Genomic DNA, 16,091 nt, shown 5'->3' on the forward strand with positions numbered 1-16,091 from the left:
AATTCAGTCTCTATCTTTCCTATCAATGATACGTCTCTCTTCTGGGCAGCCCACTACATTGATGGGCACTTCTGAAAGCTCTGTCACTGCCACAGTATTCTTCTCAGTTTAACACAATTAGAAGATCTCTTTAGGACTCACCTCTGCACGCATGGTTCAGATTCCATTTAAAGATTGCCAAAGCAGTCTAAGGTGGTCTGGAAGGAATAGAAGAGGGGCATAGACCAGGAGACTTAGATCAGATTGAGAACATAATGAAAACATGTTGTTAGACACTTCTTTTCACCTTCCAAGACATCTGCTTTGCACTTAAACACATGCATCATTTTACCTCCCAAAGGTTCAAATTCTACATTATGCCACAAACATAAATTTACTTCCCCTAACACTAAAGGCCTCCCCTACTATTAAGACTTCTACCTCATCCTTCAATTGATGCCAACTCTGGGACTTGCTTGTACAGCAAATTTAACATCACTTGTGATATTTCATTCTCTTCTTCTGAGTATCAACTTCAGTTGTACCCTTTCAGTCATTTTCTTCCAGTCTCAGCATCTTAAAGCTCTCACTCTGTAATTTATTTTAACCAGTCTGACAGCAATCTCCCCTTGAGTGTCCCAAAAAGCTTCACTTGAGTGTCTCAAAAATGCCACTGCCTTCTGACTGGGCAGAAAAGGTACAACAGGTGGTCATGTTACCAACTGCATTCAGTCAGAAAACCTCCAAGTAAACCCTTCAGTTTCCTAACATGGCATCATATTTAATGTTCTTTTCACACCCTCTTCTTCAACTTGTCCCAAAAGTTTACACATTTTAAACCTTCCTGAACTGATGCAGCGATACTCAAGACCCAGAATGCAAAGCAGTGCGACACCACAAAACTACTCCTTTTCCAGATAGCAGACACAATTAAATGCAAAGCATGGAGCCCAGAGGTGGGCAGTGGGTGTTGCAGGATCTGCTAAAAATCCTTGCACTCATACCTTCAATTTCTGAGTGTACACTTATAAAGTTTATCTATTCTTATGTGATTCAGAAGCATTGCCATGTTCAAGCTTTCTTTCCATCACGTTCAGATTTTTTTTTTCTCACAGTGGTCACCACGTGGGTTTCCTCAAATGGATATGAGGGGGGTTTGGCTTTTTCATACAGAGGCCACCTCTAAATTATGCTTAATCCCTGCATGAGCAGCAGTGTTACATACGAGTCCTCTTGCTATTTGAAAGTTATTTGTATGGCTCAAATATTCTTTTTCTATGTGTATAAACATCACTTGTTCGTTTCCATTCAGACTGAGTTCTAGCAACTCTAACTTTCACCCTTTTCTGACAACTTCTCCTTCCTCAGGACACAAAATTCAGACTGATGGAGTACTTGCAAAAGCTCCCAGTTTCTGCACCATTCAGGTCCATGAGTTCTAAGTGCAGCCAACTAGCATTGCTAGCAGCTTGGCAAACTCAGGTTAACTATCTTTCAAAGACAAATTTTAATTAAGGACAAAATTTTAATCCTCCCTTCATTTTAATTAAATTGATTCCTGATCACTTGATCTTAAGTTACTTCCCAAGTCTAGCTTTTCTATGTTCTCATTATTAGCTGCTAAAACCAGAATAGATACTCTTTTATTCACTATGTCCTTTCTTGTTTTGTTTGTGGGGAGGGGGTAGGGGTTTTTTTTAATGATCTTTCTCAGTTACACTCATGGGCAGTCTACTACTTTCTCTTACTGTTCTTCCTGAACACAGCAAGTACTTTTACAGCAAGATTATTATTCTGTTATGTGCTTATTGTTCTATAAAAGATTTGTCTTCAAAGGTAGTTCAGATTCTCCTTCCCTAACAACCTGGTATTTAAGTACAAACCTTTTCCTTGTTTCTAACTGACCACAACCAATCACCTTGTCAAGTTAAGCACAAACTTTTCATTAAATGACCAGATGGTCCAGTTAACATCACTGTCATTTCTATCACTTACACTCTTCTTTCATTATCCATTAATATATCTTCTTAGTTTTTGACATCCCGCACACTAAAGCCAGGCATGAATATCATATGATCATTTTCAAACCCCTTCCCATCCTTTCTTGACATATTCAACTGTTGTAACAGCCTCAGCAAAAATTATTGCCATTCCACACAGCGACACAGACTATCCCTTAAGAAATATTCTGTCCAAGATTTTCTCTCATCCGCCAATCTGCCTTCTCTAGGAACTGGAGATTTCTGATCACCAGAATCCTGATTTTCTGCAGAAATCATGACAAAAGTGTAAATGGGAAGGGATCTGCATATCTTGATGAGGTTTTCCTAAGAAAGAGCAAAACGACTGAAGTTTCATATTAAATTGTAGCAAAAATCTGAGGGAGGAAGGTGCCATGGGCTGATGGAGAGCGAAAAGTCAGTCTCCAAAAATTGTACAAATTACAGATAAAAAAAAGATAGAATGTTACGTGCTTCTAAAATAAAGTTCATTTTTGTTTAAGGCAGTGCAAGGTATAGGGAAGTATAGAATAGAAAACATTAAGGCAATATGGCTGGAAGACTTTTTGTAGAAGCAGTCTAAAGGGACAACAACAGGATGAAAGAGCACATGCCAAAACCAGAAAAAGTAAAAAGGCAGAGGGAGAGAATCATAAGGTGAAGACAGATGGGGCAGGAGCTTTAGCAGTTTCTTCTTAAGTCCTCAAGTATCCAAAAGCACCAGATAACTTTTTTTGCGAGACGCTAAAAGAAATGTCAACTGAAGGTGACATTGGTCAGAATTTTGATCTGTAACCTAAGCCTAAAAGAATTGGTGAAATCACCACTAAGAAACATCACCAACACATCTGAGTCATCAAAACAGAAGGTACAGAGAGTAAAGGGAAACCTGCAGAATTATTCCTACACTGAAAGCCTTGTGTAGAATATCCTCATAGACATACATGGTGATAGAAGGGAACAAGTTATAAAAGTGTAGGGAAAATATGCCTGCTTTTAAAATTGAAAAGCATAGTGACTGATGAAGGTGACTAAGGGATTCTCAGTAGTCCTTAAATAATGAATTAAGTATTCACATATCCACCTATATGATTTTTGTTTCCAAAGGGGCAGCATGCCACAACTTATGCTGACATTTTGTAGAACAGACCTGACCTTTCAAAACCTTTGAGACTTGTTTCTGCCATGCTATAATTCCACAGAGCTACACTGGCTTGTCAATAGAAAGAGAATAATTTTGCTTACACTGCATCCCAATACCTGGGGGGTCTGTCCAACTGAGTTCCCTACAGGGACACAGAGCTGCTGAATATTTCTTATGTTTACCATTGGAAGAAGTTTGTGTCATACCAGTTAGGGTGATATTTACCAACCGAATAAACATGCAGAGGAATCCAGCACTTGTAGTCTGTAATGAAGCACAATGTATCACAGCAGAGACATCGGCCCAGTGCCTAACTCTACTTGAAGAAAGACTGAATAATTTAACTTATTTCTAAAGATGTAATTCCCAGCAGAGTAAGTCTATGAGGTTGAAATAAGTTCTCAAAAAATTGTAGATTATTTCACATCACCAGCTGTCAGCCAATAGCCTGGATAATGAAAATCCACAGTTTCCTGGCTTCCTGCACAGTTCCTTGCAGGCTCCAGAGTAACTGTTTCTCTCATTTGCTTGCACTCACTATGATTTCCTTTCTCTTTACTTCAAGAATTTATTTTACTTTACTACATCTGTAGGAGACGACAGGAGGGATTAACACTACCAGAGATGATGCATATGACCCCTTCTTTTATGGGCATCGTTTGTCACAGAGGTTCATTAGACTTGTGTTTCCCAAACTTACTTCAGTCAAGGAATGAACTTTTAAGATGGATGAACACTCACAGCATAGCTGCTTTAAACAAAACCTCCCCAGTTTGTAAATAAGAAGTGATTAGAGAAATTTGCTGCAGAAATCAGTCAGACATTAATCAGCTGGTTGTAAAGTAGATTGATGTGCATGAACTAGAGCTGTCTAAACAATTTTGTTAACCTTTAGCAAAAATGTGAAGGAATATGCTGCAAAATAGCTCAGTTTTAAATGGCTAGGACATAATTCTTTTAGGAGAACATTTAAGTTCCCAGGTTATTATTTTGTCCAGATTTCCCCAGAACAATTGGCCCAAAAAGAGTAATTTATAGTTACATCTCTTTTTCCACAAGTTCACTCCAGGCTGCAAAGAGCAATGGCCCATGGCAGGACAGGGAGAGTTTATGCAAAGGCTGATTGTAGATGAGGACTTGTGGAGGGAGACTGATGCTCAGTCAATAGACAAAGAAAAACTGAAAGCCTCTAAGAATTTCCTCCAGACTTGTTTTACCTCCCATGTTGTAACCAATTTTACTTTTTTTCTCAGCCAAAATCACAGTAGAATTACAGAATAACTTGTGAAATCATTGCTGATAATAATCCAAAGAAGAATGGGATGGTTCAACACCTGGAGCAGTGGCCATGCACACCTGAAGACAATGAATCTGAACATAAAACACCCTCCCTTCCAACAGGAATAACTTAAAATAATACTTAAGAAATATATTCCTCTGTTTTTTGAAGGAAGCATTTGATTCATATTTCCAGGTTTTCTCCCACAACCACCACAAAGGTGGTTGATCTAAAAAGTGGGGAGCAAGAGAAGTGAAATCCAAACAGTCTTTTAAGTAGTTTCTTCTAAGAGGTACAGCTTTCAGAGGAACATCAAAGTAGGCATTGATTATATTATTCTCACATCAATCATAGAATGTCTCAAAATACCTGAAAGCTCTGAAGCTAACATTTTCAGATCCTTATAAGAATGATCATGTCCTATCCGTAACATAATTTTCCCCCAATAAATCAGTAGCCAATAAAGGCCTTTTATTATGGATGCAGGTTGCCAGACACAATCACTAGATCTTCCAAAGCAGGATGTGCATGTTACAGAATGTGGGAAATTTAGACAAAGTCAAGGAATTACCTTTTAATTTTTTTATATGCATCTACTTCCAATAGTTATCAAACTCTGTTTACCCAGGTAGCCCAAAAGTAAGTTTGGAGTCAAATTCTCAGTAAGTTTGATTTAGATTTTAGAGAGTTACAAGCTAGAAGGTGTCTGATAACACCACTCTTCGGTAACAATCTCATCCCTCACTTATACTCAGCAGGGATATTTGTTTAAGCGACAAAAGAATTTGGTATCAATCCCTCTTGCTGAGTAAGCTGCACTTGATCTGCACAGCCAATGAATAATAAATCAATGCAAATTACACCACTTTATCACTAACAACCATTTTCTGGTCAGCTACACCACAGAATGCAGTCTCTCCCACAGGAGACAAATAACCCCCAGTGTCTTAAAATAGGAGTTATTTATAGCCTGCAGGGAAACAATTGTGCTCTAACATATAATTTGCACCACTGTTTGTATTTCCAGTGAATTTGGCCCTTGAAATCTTCGGCTATAATGAAGACACAAGCTGCTTTCATCATTAGTGCATGACGCTGCAAATTATTTTAATTGATATTTGAACATTGAGCTGTTAGGCAGCTCCCCATGCACCACAAGTACCACCTCACACTTGACAACTGGGTCACTCAGACACTGTTTCCTAACCATCTGTAGCTTTTCTGGGTAAATAGTTTTTGACAGAGCTGGCTTAAAGTAGGAACTATTGAAGATAAAATAAATTTTCACATCCAGATGGCAGAAAACTTGAGAGAGGAAGGTTTATAATTCACTCTCTATTAGTGCAGTAGAAAGCCATTCTTCTTCCAAAAGATGGATGGGTTTAGCCCCTCAGAGGTGTCAGCAGCTGCGCAGATTTGGAGAAAGAGGCCTTGAGGGCACATTGAGGCCAGTCAGGGCCTCACCTTTTGCCAAGAAGATGGATGCTCTTTGTGTAGCATTATTTTCCCAAGCATCTATCTAGAGCTCATCATTGAGCACTAGAGGAAAATATCACATCAGTGCAAGCCAAAGCTAACTTCACGTATTCCAAACACACGAGCGTGGAATAATACAGCACACTTCCAAAACATCATGCAAATCATCCACAGTTCGCTTACTCACAAAGGTTCAGTTCTGATGCATAAACTTCAATCTGAAATGAAATTCTCTCCTCATGCTTATATTAACAGACAGCTTCGATGGCACAACCAACAGCAATTCTCTACTGAATTTTGGACACCAACACAAACCCACAATATGCAAGGCTTTGGATGCCACTCAATGAATAATCCTGTCACAGGTAATGTGAAGCCTTGTGAATGTTTGAGCCACACTAAGGGCACCAAGCATTGTGACAGCATGCACAGAAAACCTGAAGGACGTGATGGGGGAAAAGATGCCTCTGAACCTGGAAGAACCCACCTATCTCTCCCACTACAGGGAAACCCCAGCCTCCACTAGGCTGGACATCAAAGCCAGCTCTCTGGCAGCACCATCAGCACACCCAGGTCCATCCTGGCTGCAGTGCACAAGTGGATACAGCAGCCACTTGGAGGCTTGCCCACCATGCCTCTGAACCACTCCAAACTCAGACAACTTCAGCTGCTCTGGGGTCTGAGGTTATCAGGGCAGAGATCTCTGCAAATAAAGAAATACAAACTGTGGGTGTCTGTTCTGACTTTTCTCTCTTTGTGACCAAGAAGCTTCTTTCAGGGCTGGCTTGACTTGCCCCGCAGGCTTCCCAGAGAGCTGTATAATAAAGATGATTGAAATGCAGACCATGTCAACAGACACTTCCTTTGAGAGAGGTAAACAGGAGGACAGCACCTTGTTCATCAAAAACAGCCAGACATACCTATAGGGCATGCAGAGCCAGCCAAGATCCTTTGGGGTTTTCTCCTTCCTTTTAAGTAGAAAACAGTTATTAACTTTTTTTCCCAAATTTAATATTAAAAGAAAATGCTATCAACGCCCACGGTGATGTTATGTCAGCTGCTTGTCAGGTCAAATACAGTGCGACAGGAAGCAGGGGTTTCACATGAATACTATCCCATTCTGCTCCTCCCTCCCAAACACAGACTTCTAAACTCTTGTCAATGCCCAGACCCATGGCTTTCTGCTCTGTCTGCCCAAGAGAAAAGCATCCTCCTAGAAGGAAAAGGTAATTACATGCCAGCCAGCACCTCTTTTGACCTCATATGATCAAGCTCTCCCATCCCAGAAATGAAAGTAACCAGACATTCTTCCTTGGTCTAGAGGCAGGGGTGGAAACAGCACAGTAGGATAGTATTTTCAGCCATCCAGCTCCTAAAAGGAAGCAGAAAACCTGGGAAGCAACCTGGGATAACATTTCAAGAGTCATCATGATAGCCAAAGTAAATGAACATAGCGATTGAGAAGGTAAAAATCAGAACCCATTCAGAAAACTATTCACTCTCCAAGTTTCTATTCCTCTAGTTGTAAGATATGCAAATCTGTTCTCTAATCCCTATATTAAAATGCATATTTATTAATGTTGCCATCCTTGTTATCCTAGTTCACAGGTTTTCCCTACTGTGTCAGATGAATGGAAGCAATGCACCAGGGCAAAGACAGCAGAAAGGCTGTTTTGAGCCTCCTCAAGCACCTTTTCCCATGGGAGCCTAGTGGATAGGAGGATATGACTAGAACCTCTTTCAGGACAAGGCAGATCTTAATTCCTCCACTATCCAGCATTACTGACGTTTTCTCTTCAGCCATTTAGTAATTTTGCTGGTACAAAGCACTATAGGTGGTGCCTTAACAACATGGATGGGACACAGGGGCTACACAAGAGCCCTTGTTTGCACTCACTGGCTTCTCTGGACCTCTCCTCCCACCGCCAGGAAGTCTTGACATGACCAAAATTTACAGCAGTTATAGCACACCATGCCAACTGCAAATTTTAATTAGAGAATTTGCCTCTGGTATAATGCAGTAATAAAGAGAAAATGTGTGTCTCTGCTTTCTTCTGAGGATCTCTGTATGCAGGCAGGTATGGACAGACCTGAGCTTGCTCTGCCTGTGCTGCAAGCTGGCTCCCACTTGAAAGCTGTGTAGGCACAGCATGCAGTGCACAAGCAATTAGGCTCTGCACTCAACACACCTCAGCTTGCCTAGATGACTGCAAATAGAAATGAGAATTGTGCCCCTGTAGCAAAGGAATAAAAAAAAAACCTCAAAAAAACCAACAAAACCCACACTTTTTCTTTACATCCAACACTTGTTCACACTTGCCCTAACAAGCTTGCCTTGTATCATCCTTGTCTTCTCATAGGTATGTGCTTTTACAGGGTTTTTTTTGGCTTGACATTCATTATATGTAGGTCATTTGCAAGTATTAAGCTATCATCTGCACAGAGATGATAGCAAATATAACAGAAGTAATACTAAGAGAGGATAAACCACAGTGGGTAGTGGATTATAAAAAAGAACGAGTGAAGCCTGGATGACCCATATCAGGTGAGCCACCTCTTGCTAACACCTCTAAATTAAAGTTCACCAATTCTGTTTTACTCTGGCTATTTTAAAAAATAATCACAGAAGAATAGAAAAACATGAACAAAGGAAAAACAAAGAGTGCAAAACAGAAGCATCTATTGTTTTTATTAGGAGGTTTATCAAGTGCCTAACCAGTCAACAATTAAGGCACTAAGACAACATAATAAAATTGAAGTTATATTTTGAAGACTAGAAATTTTAAGTACTGAGCAGCCCATACTTCTGTTGTCTGCCACTGATCTTCTTTTAACTCCTGTTTGGATGATGTTACTGGAAAAAAAGAAAAGGTTAGGAACAGCAGGGCTCTTAAGAGCAGACTTAGCAGAACTGACTTCTCCCTAGCACCCCAGAACCACATGAAGGCACCCATCTTCAGGCAGGATGACAGACTTCTCTCCTTGCTGTTGTTTCACTAGCTGAGCAGGAGCCAGGTGATTTCCAGGTCTGCCTAGGGGTAAGTAGCCTCCTCTGCCCCTCCCTCAGCTTTCCTACCCTGCCAGGTTAGTCTTCCCAGCAGGGCAGCTACCTAGCGGGAACTACTGACTCAAACCTCCAGCAGGATCCTGCAAGACCCTCCTCATCATCATCCCCACCTCCTATCTTTGTAGCAGCTGGTTTTTGGAAGTGCTTTGGAGGGCAAAGAAGCCCTAGAGGCAGCCCAGCTGGCAGATGTCCTCTACTCTCAATGAGGGTGTTTGGTTGAGCAGCACAACTTTGCTTTTATACTTGATTTCTGGACCCCACCTCTATTGCAGAACATTGGAGAGCTCTCTCTGATCTCTCTTCACTTTCCTACTTTCAGTCTCAAGATTAGCAAAGATTATACCCTAATGCATGCTACCAACTCATGGTTCTGAGCTGCCATTACTGGTAGAGAGGAAAAGCACCAGAGACAAATACAAAAACTTCAGGGAGGAAGAACATGTATTATTTCAGTAAATTCATCAGATAATATTAATTAATTCAGGAAACCGCCAGATTAAAAAAAAAAAAAAAAAAAAAAGAGAGAGAAAAAAATTCTCTTTCATTTATTGCAAAGCCAAGGTAACATAAGTCCCAAATACCTTTTCCTCTTTTTTCCTTGGCAGCAAGACTGGCATAGAGCAGGTCAAGCAACAACATAACAACTTTGCATGCTGTTGGGCTGCTATTCAAAAAACTAGACAGAATATGAATGTAATTTCAAGTGGATCTGGAAGAGCCTTTATGCCAAAATTTGTATGCTGGCTTTGTAATTACTAAGATCTCAGACCAGCCCTTGTTTCTGAGAACTAGCCTAGATTAGCAAGTCACCTGAAAGTTTACAGTAGGAAAACCATATGGATATATTCCTGTAGCTACATGTGTACAGTAATTAAGGCATAGGTAAGCAATAACACATGCCCACGGCATCATACGTGGTGAGGCACGAGGCTTACGTGCATATCTTATTTAATGACTTCAGACTTCAAAGTACCTTATTGCTCAGACAAAATTGGTAGCCTACTTCCTTGTAAAACACATATAAGGATCTATATAGAACACTTAGAGGTGTTGATATAACAGAAGATTTAAAGTGTGGGTACCAGAGCTGTGAAAGGGGGAAGGAGCATCTTAAAATATTTTCCTATATTGTTTTACAGGGAATGCACTTTAAAGTAGTGGCCAAAACAAAGCACCATTTAACTTTAAAAAATGCCAGTTTCATGCCAGTGACTGAAATCTGGTTGCTTTGCAGGCACTTTAAGCTTATGTTCTCCCCTGAGAAACCTGGGTTTTTTTCTAATACATCATCTACTTGATTGCTTTCAGACTTCTAATCAATCTAGAAATCCCATCACAATCATATGATCAGCAGCTGACATTTGTGCATGACAATTTATGAAAAAAAATCAATAGTGTTTCCCTGTTACGTAGCTTTTTCAAAATAGCACCACATTTTACAAAGTAAATTTTTATGAAGATTGGTCTCTAAGAGAATAGCACCAACTTCAAAGCAAATGTTTCTGCAAGGGCTGTTGCAACATTCTAGTTCTTACATGATCTCCAAGGCTGCAGAGTGACCTAGGAGGCAGCCATAATGAGAGACAGACAGTGAATAAAGCACTGATTTAATTGTGTTGTTTGATATATGATGACCTCATCCACTGCTGTTTATACTGCTATAGTGCTTGAAATACTCTATCGACATATGGGAAGGCACAGGCTCCAGCCTGAAGAGCTTACAGCCTCCAAGACAGAAACCAGATGACAAGTGTTCTCTTCCTGTAGCTTACAGTAGGTTTTGAAGCTTTGTTCATTTCCATCAGGTCTCAAACATGCTCTGAATGCTGGAAGCAGGTTGCTAAGCCAGTTTGCTGGACAAAATATCCACTCCTTTGATTACAGAAGAGATTTCTGACATGAAATTCTGTGTTCTCTTGTACAGTTAACAATGGCAAGAAGAAAACATTGGAGAGAAGGAGGGAACTTACAGCTGTTTACAACATTTCCACCAAACTACTTGAGTTATGTAGATACCTCGTGCCCCTGTGGGAGCTTTGACCCACTGCTGCTTTCTGCTACAAAAAAGAGTGGGGGAAGGAATCAACACAACCTGATAGATCTTCCACCAAGGTAACTGTACTGTAACCGTCTCCTTCCAGAAATTAACTGTCAAGGCTCAAAGTTTGGTTAAATATATGTGTATGTCTTATTTTGCACTCCTGATTAAGATTCCCTGAAAAACATGCAGTAAAATAACTCTTTATGGTGTTAATGCCATGAAAATCTCCATGAGGAAATGAGTAGTTCTGTATTCAGTGCACCATCTGCCAACCATGCAGTAAATAAAGCCATACAAGAAATGGTGAGAAACAAAACATCAACAACCTACCCACTCATTAAGCATTAGCCATGCTGTGTGCTGAACAATACACAGGCCTTGGGGGGTGGGGGGGGAGGGGGGAAGCATGCAATCCTCTAATTAAAGGCAATCAAAATGAATATTTACCAAGGGGATGGATTAATAGCTTTAAATGCAGAATTTTCTAGAGTCCGATTGCTTGGGTTTGCAAGTTCAGTCCTTGAAGTCCAAACCTGTTCAGTAACGTAAATTCCTAACTTAAGGCATTATTTATCTTATTTCACTTCTTTATCAAAGGAGACCCACAAAACACATGTAGCTGACACACATTTACCCTTATTAGGTACACACACCCCTACAAGGACCATTGCTTTCAAAGTCTCCTGTCACAGAAACCAGATAAAAAGACAGGTTAGAGATTTTGTTTTAAGGTCATTCTGGAACAGCAGCAGAAATTCAGTATATCCTCTCCCTTGTAGTGAGTTTTCTCTGCAATACTAGATTAGAAAACTTCTATGTAAAATGGAATCCAAGGAGTCCTGCTAGCAGGGATAAAAAACCCAAAGAGTATAAATCAATACAATATTAGAAAGAAAAATGTGCATATATATATATATATATATATACATACATACATATATTTGAAAACACTTCAAATGGTACTCAGAACTTAACCAATGAGAAAAAAATTGTGCAGCATAGCTGAAAAATAGCTGAGAGACACTAACAGTAACGTGTTTTCATTTTCTTTTCAAACTCTGGTACAAATTCAGCTAATATCACTTTCTATGATCTCATACTGGGATAGAAGCCAAAAGTTTCACTTGAAATCTTTGCAGTTATCAGATCTGGAAAACTTTTCAATCACTTAAGTTTGAGAAACATTTTTAAAAAAGAAAATCAGAGATAAAAGGCCAGGGGCTTGAAACATTTATCACTTCATCATACTCTTCTATTTGATGCCAGGTCAGCATCTTTACAGATACAATAAAATGTTTGCTTTACCTATATTTTGAGTTGTTTTGAAAAAATAAAATAAAATTGATGAATAGACAGGGTCATAAACAGCCACAGAGTAACATGGCCAGGCAATTCATACGGAGGGGAAGAACCTTAGAGAGCACATTCAGGAGTAAGAAGCTCCCAGGCATCAATGGAAGTTTCCAATGCTTGATCCCAGCAATGGAAAACTGCAAACACACAGCCACATTGCTTTGGTGTCAATCTTGCAAGCCCCAGTCCCGCCAAACAGTGGGAACAGCCATGGGATGGTACATGTGGGACACGTGTGATGCTCCCAGAAAGGTCAGGATTGCTACAGCTGGACCTGATCTTCCCTTCACTTTTCCACAGCACTGGGGATCCCGGACCTGCCCATAGTACAGCTCCACCTCCCTATTGCCACTGCCAGGGGCCTGGGGAACCAGGATAAGCTCCCAAAACCCTCAGACTGACCAGAAACATGTTGAAAGAGGAAGACAACAGGATGTCCAGAAGAGTGTCCTGTTGGAAGCAAGCATTATCAACATATTTTAGCGACTGCTAAAACAGGAGACTCTCAGCTCCATATGACACAACATAGGGAATGAATGAGGGAAGATGAGGGTACTTTTCTGGTATGTGTGACACCCCCAGTCTCCTCCTGATAAAGCAAGTATACCATAAAGACCTTGCAAGCACAACTGCAGCTGAAGAAAAAGCAGACACAAGGTAGAGGTTAATGCAACAACAAGCACAGACCAGCCCATACCTTTGCCAAGCTGATGGCCTTTTTGAGAGAATATGCCAATTTATGAGCTATTAGGTCAGCTTCAGACCTACTCTGGTTTCAGGCAGGAGTCACATTTTGCGAAGAGACTGGAGCCATCCTACCCACTACAGGACAAAAGGTACTTATGCAAAACCCAAATCTTTAAAACATTCACAGTCATTTTAATCTTACCATCAAGCAGTGAATATTCAGGTCAGAATATAGCTAGACTTCATTAGGACAAACTTAAAAATAAAGTTTTAAAATATTAGCTTTTTCTAAGCAAGTCAGTATATGAAAAGTAGGGGGAAAAAAATAACATCTTTTTGAGAAAAAACCTCAAGACACACAGGGGTGGATTTGTAGGCTGATGGTTACCCCAGGTTGTGTTACCATAAGCATACCCCTCTTCAAAAAATAGGAAATACAAAAAAATACTACCAAAATGTTTATATTGCTTTCGCACACTTACATTAAAGCGTTCTTTGTGCAAGCAAGCAAACAGAGTGAGATTTCTCCACTTCCTTGATGAGAAAAGTGATTTTTCCTTCCCTTCAGTAAGAGCTGCCATTTACATCATGCTGGTAAAAAACCCAAGACAGCTGGAAATCAAATCTTACCACTGTGTATTTCCTGATGATGATCCCTGCTCTCCCATTACTTTCCAAAACTTCCCCTGAAAACACTTATTTTCTCATTATTGCCTGCGCATTTCTCACCCCTTTGTTCTTTTCCCTCATTCAGAAAGTCCTGACTTCTGGTTCCTTGAATTTTTCTTCACCTCTCTCCCTTGTCAGCTACAGGGGAGACTCCTTAATATTTGGTTTCAAACACGGCCCACCAAGAAACATCTCTGGAGGGAAAAAAAGTGTTTGGCGTAGACGGTTGAACAGAAAAATTCCCACCCACTTCACTCTCCACTGCATCCTTTCATCCCACTCTCTGTTCTGGAGAAGCCACACAAGTTACTATTCCCATTTGTTTTCCTCCTTCATCCACTGAGCTCCAGATGCTTTTGATACACCACCGACACCCTCTTTGCTCTGCTTCCTACCCTTTTACCCCCTCCAAGTGCTGGGATACTCCTGAACCTTGCTGCAGCCTGCTCCTCTGCAGCATATATTTGCACCTGCTGCCTATTTCCACTTCAGGCATTGTCCCTGACACCTTCAACACAAAAATAGCATTGCCTTTTCTCCCTACACCACTCAATGCATGTCCTTTAGCTTCAAGGCCATAGGCAGAATGGCATCTTCTTGGTTCTGGCCCTCTGAAGCTGTGTGCTGTCCAGAAACACCTATTGCTTTAGGTGTTACCTGCTCCCATGTACAAGTGTAAAAGCCTCAGAGGGTGCACCATCCAAAGCTGCTTTGGATGGTGCACCCTCCATTTTCAGCCCTGCACACAATTTAGACATAATGAATCTAAGCTAGATTCAAGAATTACAAGAATGTTTAAATGAATAAAAGAATTCTGCTGTCACTCTGCCAGCTTTAGGGTTCATTTTTACTCTTACATATTTATTGTACATACTTACAGCTCTTACATATTTCTTGCATCACAGCTTGGTGAAAGAGCTGTCTGGTCAGCAACACCTCCAATTGAAAACTCGTCCTGTTATGCACTGCTCAGCACTGATACATTCACAGCACCACGTACATGATCTTGTGTGTATTGACGCAGAAGTGAGAAACCTCTGCCAAAAGCCAGGCCTTAAACGCCATGTGCTTTTCTAACAGGACTTGTATCTTTTCACTTTGAACAGGTTGTACTAGGAAGCACAGATCTTATTCATTGATCAGTATCTGAAGGTGACATATGCAAGGTACACACTAAGTTTAAAGAAATTACAATGTCAAGATTCCACAGAAAATTCCACATAACAGTCATGTGCCCTTTTCTAATGATGGCCCCACGTAACTACAGGGAGAGACAGAGAAAGACAACCCAAAGTGAAGTCCCATTTATCCTCCCACATGTTTGGCCTTGGGGTTCCTTTCCTTCCCTCTGTGGGCAGAGATGTAGCAAGGAAAGGAGGCAGGAAGACACAGAAGCTGGATTTGCCACCACTGGAACTAACATATCAGCTGCACTCCAACAGGCTTCAGAAGCAGCCCAGGTGTGACATGGACATTTCTGCTGCTGTTTCTCACCTGTTTCACTAACAAATATGTGCAGGAACCTAATAAAGCTCAACCTTTCACTTTTCTCCAGTAACAGCCCCACTCAGAACCAGTTCAAGAAAGGCAAAATTAATTTTGTCAGTTCAGCTTTCTTTGACACTGGGCTTTCAAATATAGAACATTTACATCAGAGAGTTGGTGGGGGTGGGAGGGGGTGAGATTTACTACCGAAAGCTCACACTATATTTTTAATGGAAACCCTCATATTACTAAACAGGAACGGCAGATTCTGAAGGTTGATATTTGTAATTAGGAGGTGTATCTGTAGTATCTAAAATTTCTTCCATTCTTACATACAGCCAACTGAATTGTATCTTCCTGTTTTGACTAAAAACCTTCTGAAGTAAGGACTGAGTTAATTATAAATTATTTCATAATACACTCACTCATCTTTCCTGGAGCAGGAAGAAGGGGAGTTCGTAATCCTCCACATAATTCCTTCAATCCCATTCATATCTATTTCAGAAGTGTAAACCCTCACATTTCTCTGTGACCCAAGCCTGAAATAAAGAAAAACAGGACAAAAGCACTTAGTAACTTTATGTTATGAACTGATAAATAAATTATAATAATAGGTGATTTAAAACAGTTTGTTCATACTGTATTTTGTCTTATGGATACTGAAGTCAAAGACATTGCTCGAATTCAAGGTCAAATAAGTGCAAGATGACAGAAAACAAAATGCTTTTACACAACTACATAGTCTTATATTTCAGGGTTTTTCCTGTTCAGTTACAATAAATCCCATTTAGGTACCACAAGCTCTTCAGTCACTGGACAAAGTTCAAAATTTCATTCAGGATGCTTTCTCACTAAAAATTTTTTTAAACAAGAACACAACCTGGAATGTGCTCTTAAAACACTGCCTTGAG

The 16,091-nt window shown here is 40.2% G+C and overlaps 1 long non-coding RNA gene across 1 annotated transcript in view; it reads right to left on the reverse strand.

Annotated features, from left to right (window-relative positions):
- LOC121347824 overlaps window positions 1-16,091 on the reverse strand; it is a 164,405-nt gene that overhangs the window by 17,154 nt on the left and 131,160 nt on the right. Inside the window, exon 4 of the long non-coding RNA XR_005954285.1 lies at window positions 15,606-15,719. This is a non-coding gene — a long non-coding RNA (uncharacterized LOC121347824). The remainder of the gene's footprint in view (window positions 1-15,605; window positions 15,720-16,091) is intronic.

Source organism: Onychostruthus taczanowskii, unplaced genomic scaffold (assembly GCF_017590055.1).
Source record: "Onychostruthus taczanowskii isolate IOZ18803 unplaced genomic scaffold, ASM1759005v1 scaffold94, whole genome shotgun sequence".
NCBI classification, from domain to species: domain Eukaryota; kingdom Metazoa; phylum Chordata; class Aves; order Passeriformes; family Passeridae; genus Onychostruthus; species Onychostruthus taczanowskii.